This window comes from Meriones unguiculatus, chromosome 7 (assembly GCF_030254825.1).
Source record: "Meriones unguiculatus strain TT.TT164.6M chromosome 7, Bangor_MerUng_6.1, whole genome shotgun sequence".
NCBI lineage: Eukaryota > Metazoa > Chordata > Mammalia > Rodentia > Muridae > Meriones > Meriones unguiculatus.
The window spans coordinates 106008670-106018207 of NC_083355.1; the positions used below are offsets into that span (position 1 = coordinate 106008670).

Sequence of the window (9538 nt, forward strand, 5' to 3'; positions counted from 1 at the left end):
TGCAGAACACCATGGGGCCCGGGGAAAGCCACCACAACCTCTCCTTCTCCCCAGGCACAGCTGTGACTGAAGATCTGTGTGCCCCCAACATGTGTGTGTTGAAATCTAACTACTGCTGTATGAGATCAGGAGGAGTGGCCTGTGGGAGGTGTTATGTTATTTGTAGAGTTCTTGGTGCTCTTAGTAACAAGACCCCGAGGAGCTGTTTGTCCCTTCTACCACGTGAGGACACAATAAGAATGTGCCACCAGGAGGTAGGTCCTCACAGGACACTGTGTCTGTCAGCACCTTCAAGTCTAGGGCTGGAAGATTCTGATTGGAGTCCCAGCCTATTCACAACAGGCATTAGATCAGCCCAAGCTCTGTCCCCTGAGCCATCTCTGTTTAGTAACTTCACACACAGTAGCCCACTTTTGATCACTAAAGCCTTGTAGGACCCAAACATATGAGACACTCCTCATCCTGAGATGGTTGTGTGCTAGATATTGAGATAAGTCCCCGAATTGGAAGCTGTTTCAAGCCCAGCTTTTGTTTTTATCTTTCTGCAACAGAAGACTATCACCAGGCTTTGGGGCAGTGGAATTTTCCTCAGAGCCACAGGCCAACAGGAGGAGGACACTTGTACCATCTCTGGGGCTCTGGCCATAAACACACTGAGGCCAGCCTGGGCCACTCATACCGCAACCTCCCCATAGGATTCAACTGTCTGGATACTTATGGGCCATAGAGACTGTGATTCTTGCAGAATTGCAGATTCTATACAGATGGAGTTTCCCATCTTCTTTCTGATGATAACATTCAGATACCACAAGCCCCTCCTCATTAAGAGCACAGGTCTTTCTCTGGTACCTGATCCATGGTGTCTAAAGCCATTTCCCAAAGAAAAGAGACTAAGCCCCTGGCACTTTACTTGCCCCGGAATCTCAGAGGTTTGTCAGATGCCTCTAGATTCATCCCAGTGCCTTCCTGACACAACGACATAGATTTCACATAGAGAAGGGAAATGCTGGTGTAAGCAGGAGCAGCACGAAGACCAGAGCCAAAGGGTGGCTCCAGGTTCACCCATGAGCTATGCTGAATCACGTCACTTCCCTGCACCTCAGTATCACCTTCTCTAAAACAGGACTCGGGCCACCAGCCGTCATTGGCTCTACCATTAAGTGCTTATTCTCCTAAGAGGAAAGACCATGCCAAACTCTTGCCTCTCTTCCAAGATCCTACCACAGATTCTGGTACAGTGGTTGTGGTCTAATCATAGAGTAGAAACAGCACTTCCTCTGCACCACAGGCTCATGCCATTTATGAGTTCATTTGCTCAACCGGAAGGTATTGCCTTCACCAGCATCCTGGGCATGCAGCAAGGAAGTGGCTTGACTAGAAGCTTCCAACTCACTGTTGGGACTGGAGAGGTGACGTCACACATTACAACTTAGGATATATAGGGCACTACCGGAAAACCAAGGAGGAGACCATTTTCTGTTTGGAAGAACCAGGTCCCAGTTCAGTCAAGGCCCCAACAATAAGGTTATTAATTATTATTAATTAACATTGATTAGCTATCATTAATTATTACATTACTCAGCCAAAGAAGCCTGTTAGGTTCCAGGAAGCATGTGCAGAAAGGAGAGAGGAAGGCTTCTCTGGAGCCGCATGTGTCTTCTTCTCCCAAAGAAACTGCAGCACGGGAAGTAGGGGAGGTTCAGGACCACGGAGAGCGCCACTGTGTGCATTTAGCCAATGCTCTGGTCCTGTGAAGCCCCAAGGAGTTTCGCTCAGGCTAAACTGGGAGAAGATGGCAGGGCTGGATGGTGTAGGTGGGCAATGTAGGTGGATGATGTAGGGTAGGAGCCAGGCAAGCGGTGTCTGACTGAGGTTGAGGGTACCAACTGTTGCCTCCCAAGTGGAGCGTGGTCTCCAACAACCGAGAACCTTGCTAGTCGCGCAGAAACAGGGGGGTGACTGAGATGAGCGGTTCTCTGTTACTTAAGATATCTAAGACCATAAAGGCCTTTACAAATTGAATGTGCTGTGAATAACACGTTTATAAGCATAACACAATGAGTCAGCATATTGTATGTTGTGTCAGGTGGTTACTGCTGTGAGAAAAAGACACGGGCTCGTCTCCCTGAGAGACAGAGGACAATCTAATATGAACGGAGTGGACAGAGCTAGTGAGCTAGTCAGGGCTTTGATGCGGCTGTACAGAGGGAGAATGACAAAGAGGCCAAGGAGGCTGTCAAGGAAGGACAAAAGGGCAGGCAGGCAGAAGGATGTGAGGAGAACCATATCTGGGGAACCCATTGATTGCACAGACTTCTCTCACGATTCAAGGAGCCACAGCAGGGTTCTGAGCAGGAAGCAAAGACGATATGAAGGGTATTCAGGAAGCTCCTGTGTCAGACAGCTTTTTGTTGCTATAACAAGCACTCAAGACAAAACAACTTGCAAGGAGGAAAGTCGCATTATAGCTTACGGTTTCAGATGCTTCAGTCCATGACTAACTGGCCCTGCTGCTCAGGGTGAGGGCACGTGACAGGAAGCCAATTCATCTCCGAACCTAGCGTTGAAGAGGAAGAGGAAAGGCAGAAAGTCTCCTATGATGTCTTAAAAGTCTGACCATCTTCCAACAGCTCAAGGCTTTAATAAACAGGATTTTGGGATACACTTTTCCAAATGGCAGCTTCTGTGCTAAGGACAAACTGGGGCGCAAGGGGGTTATCCAGTTGAGAGATGTGGGGTAGTGAGGGGCAAGCTAGGCTCAGTAGATCCTGATGGCAGAAATAGCACAGTCTCCTGATGATCAGACATGGGTTGAAGGCAAAGAGGGAGCCAAGGGTGACTCAAGTTTTGGCCTGAGCAAGAGGAAGGATGTTGTCATCAGACTGGGGACAGCTGCAAGAAGATCAGGCTTGGGGGATGTGGAGATGGTTCAATTGATGAAGTGTTTCCTTTTCAAGTGGAAAGACGAGTTTGAATCCTTGGCAGTGAAAGACCCTGTCTCGAGGGAATAAGGCAGAAAGTAATAGATGTCTGGCTTCTACACAGGAGCTCATGGAAGACAAGTGGCTCATCAGTGCTCACTGTCCATTCAGGCTAACTAACTCCTGACACACATACATACACACACACACACACACACACACACACACACACGAGGGGGCAAGCTGGAGAACAGAGCAGTAACTCAGCTTCAGATACATTCTGTGTAATGCTCTCTGACACCCCTGTAGACAGACTGGATGCATCTCTGGATTTTACCGTCTGGAATGACTCCAGCAGGTGGGTCCTTAGGAAAATGCTTGAGTCCAGGCTTCTGTCAAAGCAGGAACTCTGTTCCCCACACCCCTTCAGTCACTGATCTGGGTCCAGGAGCCGTTGACACGGTTTGCCAAGGCTACTTCTTGTGTGTCTGAACAACCCTGACTAACAGCGGCTCCTGCTGCCCTGAGCAGACCTCTGTCCCGGGAGTCTCAGGCCACAGGATGAATTGTGGGTAAGAGATGCTGTGACCTCAGACCACAAGCACAAGCAAGATGGCGAGGGGATGAAGAGATGTGTGCTCTTGGGCTCTAACTGCAAGCCTTCACGAGGCCAGGCTTACTAGCCCAGGAACCCCTCCGTGCTTCAGCTTCCTGCTCTATGGAGGAAGAGACAGAACTGCTGTGAGGTTAAGTGGCATAATGTCTGCCAAGCTTGGATGCAGTGAAGTCTCACAAAAGATGAGCATTATCGTTACAGTCAGGCCTCTCTGCCTTCAGCTTTCGTCAGCCCAGCAAACCCTGAAAGGTCCAACGCAGCCCACAAAGCTCGTTCCCACCCGAGGGCCAGGTGGAAGCGTTCATTCATCCTGTGTACACGTGTGTGTATGCATGCCTGTGTGTATCGTTTTTATGTGGCAGAAGCTGCGCTCACGCCACAGCACATGCATGGGTCAGAGGACAGCTGCCAGGAGTCGGCTCTCCCCCGCCACCTTCCTTTGAGGCAGGATCTCTTTTGTTTCTGTCACTGATCTATGCACTGGATTCTGCGGTCTCCACCGCCCATCTTGCCGTGGTGATTACAGATGTCTGCTACCACATCTGGCTTTGCATGTGTGTCCCAGAGATCCCAGCTCAGGTCAGGCTTGCACAGTGAAGGCCCTTACCCACATAGCCCCCTCACCCTCACCTCCATCCCATTTTACAAAGAAGGCAGCAGAGGCAAGTCAGAGAGCCTGAGCGTCAGGTCTCAGAGCTCACAGCCAGAAGCCCAGGAGAGAGGCAACTGCCAAGAACGTTGGTGACAATGGGGTGAGGACTCAAGGCTGTGTAGGAAGCAGAGCAGTCAGGCAGGACTCCATAGGGGAGGTCCAGGAGTTGTTATGGAGGAAGAGAGAGAGAAGAAAGCCAGCAGCCTCCAGAAGGGCAGCGAACATTCTGGCCACAAACAGCTGGCCACCATCCTCTCAGGTTCCCCTCAGGCCCCTCCTGTCGGAGCTTCAGCAGAACAGCCATTTGCCGAGTCACCCTGTAGCTGGCACAGTTTCCTCAGACTCCCTGAAACCCCAGCTTAGCTGCATCTCCCTGCACGGCCTCTGCTACCTGGCTGCCAGCTCACTGTGCGTCCTTGAGCGATTGCTTTTATGACCCTGGGACAATGCAGATGCTTGATTTGTCCAGGGGGATTGCTGTCACTGGAGCGAAGCCAGGGTTCTGGGTGACCTGTTTGTTATTTATCCCATGGCCTGCGCTGAGCTAGATACATATCGCTCAGGGATGGCATTTTTTTCTCTTGATGTCTCTCTCTGTCTCCCCAGCCCCCGCCTCTCTCTTTCTGTCTCTGTCTAGCTCTGCGTGCGTGTGTACCTGTTCACGTGTATACGCTGTGGAGGCCAGACGGCAACTTTGGGTGTCATTCTCACGAACACTGCCCACCTCCTTTGAGACTGGGTCTCCCAGTGGTCTGTCATTCACCAGTTAGGCTGGACTGCCTGGTCTTAACCCCAGGGCTCTTCCTGTCTGTCTCCCCGGAACTGGGCTATGAGTGCAGTCCACCACACTTGCCACCTTAGCTTGGGTTCTAAACCGGCCACCAAACTCCAGTCCTCACGCTGCCAACACAAGCGCTTTGCCAGCAGAGTTATCTCCCCGGTTTGGTTCATAGAGAAACATAAAAGCCCGGTATGGAGTCGTACACGCTATCACCTCCACACTGAAGGGGCTGAGGCAGGAGGATGACAGTGAGTTCAAGGCCAACCTGAGCAATATAGAGAGTCTGAAGCCATCCTGGGATATACAGAAAGATGTTGTTTAAAAAGAAATAAAAGGAAAAACAGAAGAAAGCAAGTGAATGAATGAATGAATGAATGAGTGTGCAACCTTCATCCTAGTGCAAGCTAGTAGGTATCGGAGGACAATTCAGTCCTCGTTTTTCAGAGGCCTCAAGAACTCCGGCTCCCATAACTTGACCCAGATTCCACATGCTCTCCCAGCTGGAGTCTCCCCACACTCTGGAGCTCCCACCATGGGGGAACCTCGGCATCATCGCCTGTCCAAAACCTGTTTTTCTGCCCCTTAAATAATGCTCAGTTCCCCTCACCCTCTTCAGCTGACCTTTGATGTTTTCAGGCTGGACCACACCGTCTCTCCCTTGGCTACTTACCAGAGTGATCTTCCAAAATCTTCTGCCTCTGGTGACATATGCCAATTCTGAAGCCGCCTCCCTCCCTACTGCAGTCTCCTGGGTCTCTATCTTAGGGCCTGGCCTGGGTTGCTCAGCATGGCTTGTTTGGCCCTGTAGATTGAAGCCCAGCTACCTCCTCTGCCTCTTTCCTCCCCACACACCTGACCTCTTTCTGCTCATTGCTCTCCTGTAGCTTTCTAGAGCCTCCCAGTCTCTTCCATGCTGTGTGCCTTTCTATGCCTTTGACCTGTAATGCCTGTGTTACATGATAAACCTCTGCCCTCCACACCCCTCAAGGACACCCAGGGAAGCCCATTTTGACCACCCGAGGGCTGAGAGTCCCTCCTTGGACAAACACAACTTCTCATGAATACATTTGCTGTATTATATTTCTCAAGCTGCACCTTTGGGTTTCGGAGTCCCCTCTTCCCTCTAAGATATTTCCAGAATAGGCTCATGGTTTATTCAGACAGCAAATTTAGACACGAATATAGATGGGACTATTTAAGCCTGAGCAGTATCTAGCTCAAGTAGGTGTTTGTAAAAATACAGCCTGCGAATGTATGGATGGGTGGAGAGGACCACAAGGGAACCGGGAGAAAGAGAAGACTGCACAAATGGAAGGATGGGTGGGTGGGAGTAAGGAGGCAAGACGTGCGGATGGACGGACGGACGGATGGATGGACGGAATGAGGATGTGGTCAAGTTTTTGGGTTCCTGCCACTGGTCAGTCTTCTCGCAAGGCATCTAGGGATCCAGGCAGCCTCTGTGGGCATTTCAGCTGCCTTTGTGTTTGTACCTTGCAGTTTGCCTTAGGCAGCAAACGAACCATCTACCTGTGTTTGTTAAGACAAAAGAAGAACCAGGTGTGGGGGCGCTACTAGTGCTCCTCTCAAGAGGGAGGCAGAGGATCCCAAGTTAATGATCAGTGAGACCACGCCTAGCAAAATGAAACAGAAACAAATTAAAAGGAGGAGAAGGAGAAAGATGAGGAGTAGGAGGAGGAAGAGGAGGAGAGAAACTAGGAGAGAAGCTAAGAGTCTATCTCCCCATTTCTCCAAAGCATAAATATTAATTCTCCTTCCTTTTTTTTTTTTTTTTTTAAGAAGAAAATAGAAATCTGGAGATCAGTTAATCAGTAGCTCTAGGAGGACGGGTGGTGGTGGCGGAGATCAGAGCTTAGAGCAGCCTGCCCAGATCACAGCCAGTTCACTATCTTCTGCTTCCTCACTTCTCCCTGCAGGCTCCCTCTGAGCAGTGCTTGCCCTGTTCACTGGCCTGCAGGACATTGTCACAGAGCAGATGAGGAAGGTAAGCGACCTCACCCCAGGGCTGTGGCTGGGGAGACCTGGCACAGGCAGCTATGTTTCCACCTTGAATGTGACTCTGGGGCATGGAAGGGACAGACTGGCCCAGGGCCATCCCCATAGCACCCGCCAGGCTCATCACACAGAGAGGGTCTGGGATGTCCCAGCAAGAGAGGCTTGGATACCCAGAGGACCGTCAAGGGTGGTAAGCCGGAAGACCATCCCCTCTTGGAACCCAGTGCAGGGAATAGGGATGGAGGGGTCCTTGGCTCCTGTCGCCTGTCGAAACCCCACAGTAAAGGCCAAGATTCAAAGATTTTTCTTCCCATGGTGGCCCTCATTGCTTTCTTAGCTCTCCCTCCACCCATATTTAATGAAGCTCCGGGCACACACAGACACACATGTGGTACCCACTGCCTAACATCCTTGTAGTGACTCAGAAGAGCCATGCTCTGGCCGCTTGTCTCTACTCTCATCCTTTCTTCAGCATGCCTTAGGGGCCGTGTAGTGAGACCACTTACCGTGGTATTGCCCTCCCCACTAACCGAGTGTTCCATCAGCCTCAGGACAAGCAGCTTTGAGTTTCTTTAACACAGACGTGGATCCAGAACCCAGGGCAGGAGACCTTAGTCACCGAGCGGCACCAGCTCTGGAAGATGTCATTAGGGAGAAAGGAGAATTCCATCTTTCAGCCTCCTTGTCTAGGTTTGTGTGTGTATTCTTTAAGCATGAGGCCAAGGATGAAGCCAAGGACAAAACATGTTTTTTTAAGCTGTCTTGTTTCCCTTTTCTCTCTTTACCCTGAATTTTCAGTCACTATGGTGACAAAGAAGGAAGGAAGGAAGGAAAGAAAGAAAGAACGAACGAAAGAATGAAAGAAAGAAAGAAAGAAAGAAAGAAAGAAAGAAAGAAAGAAAGAAAGAAAGAAAAAGAAAATCCCTGTATTAAGATCAGAGACAGTCAATTTCCTAAGGGGCAGCCTGGGGGACCCTCTGTGTGGCTCTTTCCTCTGTGCGTAAACACACATGACTGGCCAGTCCATGCCTCCAGCCGCAGATGCTCAGCCCTTTGTGGGCCTCACGCCAGCTGTGGTTTTGAACACTGTTGTTCCCCGGAGTTAAGGATCTGCGGTTTCTAATTGCTCTTCAGGCGCTCCCACAGGTGTTCCCAGTTCAATCAGACACAGAAATATGTATCCACTCACGCCCTGGAAGATGGTACAGAAAATAAGAGCGTGAGCTCTCATTTTAAACTGTGTGTGTGTGTATGTTAATATCTGAGCTGTGCGGGAGGGTGGGCTTGTGGACTGGGGGACTTAGCGACTGTTCTTCATCAGGAGTCCTTCCTCCCAGGCCTCCTTTCACCTCTATTCTCTTCTCTACCTACTAACTGGAGTGATTATGGTGAAAGTAAAAGCACCTACATTTAGGCCTGGGGTCAGGGAACTTTGCAAAGTGTCAGAGAGCATCTTAAACTTCGGTGGGTCATGCAGTCTTGCTTGTAGTGGTGACTCGGCTCTGCCACTGTAGCAAAAAACAAAACCAAAACCAAAGACAAAAACAAAAACAATCCACAGCCATACTTAGCAGCAAATGAATGGCCATGGTTGAGTGCCAATAAAGCTTTATAAAAGCAATGGTGGGTCAGACTGGACTCATCAGGCCACTGAATGCTACCTTCTGATTAAAAAAAAAAAAAAAAGACAGATGCAAATGGCAAGCATGGAGAGTGTTCAAGAGGTGGAGAGTTATGTGGATGAGAGTTCAGTGTTCTGAAGACTCACAGGGTTGGAGACAGACCCACTTGGTAGGCCCAGAAGCTGGCTGTGGTGGGAGGGGGTTACAAAAAGGGTTATTTTTGTTCTTGACCAAAAAGAAATCTTCCTAGCTCCTCAGCACTTAGACCTGGTAAATGGTAGGTACACAGGAAGCAAGTGATTATGGCGAGTGCATTTCTTTCCAAGGGCAGCCTCATCAGACACAGAAGTATGTATCCACTCACACCTCCCATCCCTCTTGCTCTTCTCTCAGTTCAAGGCAGGCTTCTTCCCTTTGAGAGGTCAAGGGGTGCTTTTTCCCCAAATTGTGGTACAACTGTGACTATGTCAGAGATAAAGTTATATGCTAGGGGGAGGAGTCCAGGCAAGGGTGGGGATTGGCTTCAAGTTCTCCACACTCTGTTCCGGCTGGCAGTCCTGCTGAGGCCCATCTGACACTGGGCCCAACCAATGGATGGATGGCCAGGCAAATGACACCATCGAGGGATGAGAGGCCCCGAGTGAGACCCATTTGCCCTTAGAGTCTTCTGAGACTCACCCTCTCTTCTGGAGCCACTGCTGACTGGCTCTCCTCAGGCAGCTCCCCTCTCTTGAGTAGCCTGAACTGCTATCAGCCTGGAGAGGCGGAACTTCCTAGCCATGGTTCTCTGTATTGCTGTCTCAGAACCCAGTCGCTGCTGCTATATCACTCACATGGAAAACAAAACAAACAAACTAACTAACTAACTAACTAAAAACACCCACTATCAGGATGGCTTACAGACTTATGGACGGAGAAGTGTGAGTTGGGTGG

At 50.0% G+C, this 9538-nt stretch overlaps 1 long non-coding RNA gene across 1 annotated transcript; it reads left to right on the forward strand.

Annotated features, from left to right (window-relative positions):
* The first annotated feature begins 6265 nt into the window (after nucleotides 1-6265).
* On the forward strand, nucleotides 6266-8169 carry LOC132655458 (uncharacterized). The gene is made up of 3 exons (XR_009593268.1): nucleotides 6266-6387; nucleotides 6905-6972; nucleotides 7782-8169. It is a non-coding gene; the product is annotated as an uncharacterized LOC132655458 (long non-coding RNA).
* Nucleotides 8170-9538: the final 1369 nt, after the last annotated feature.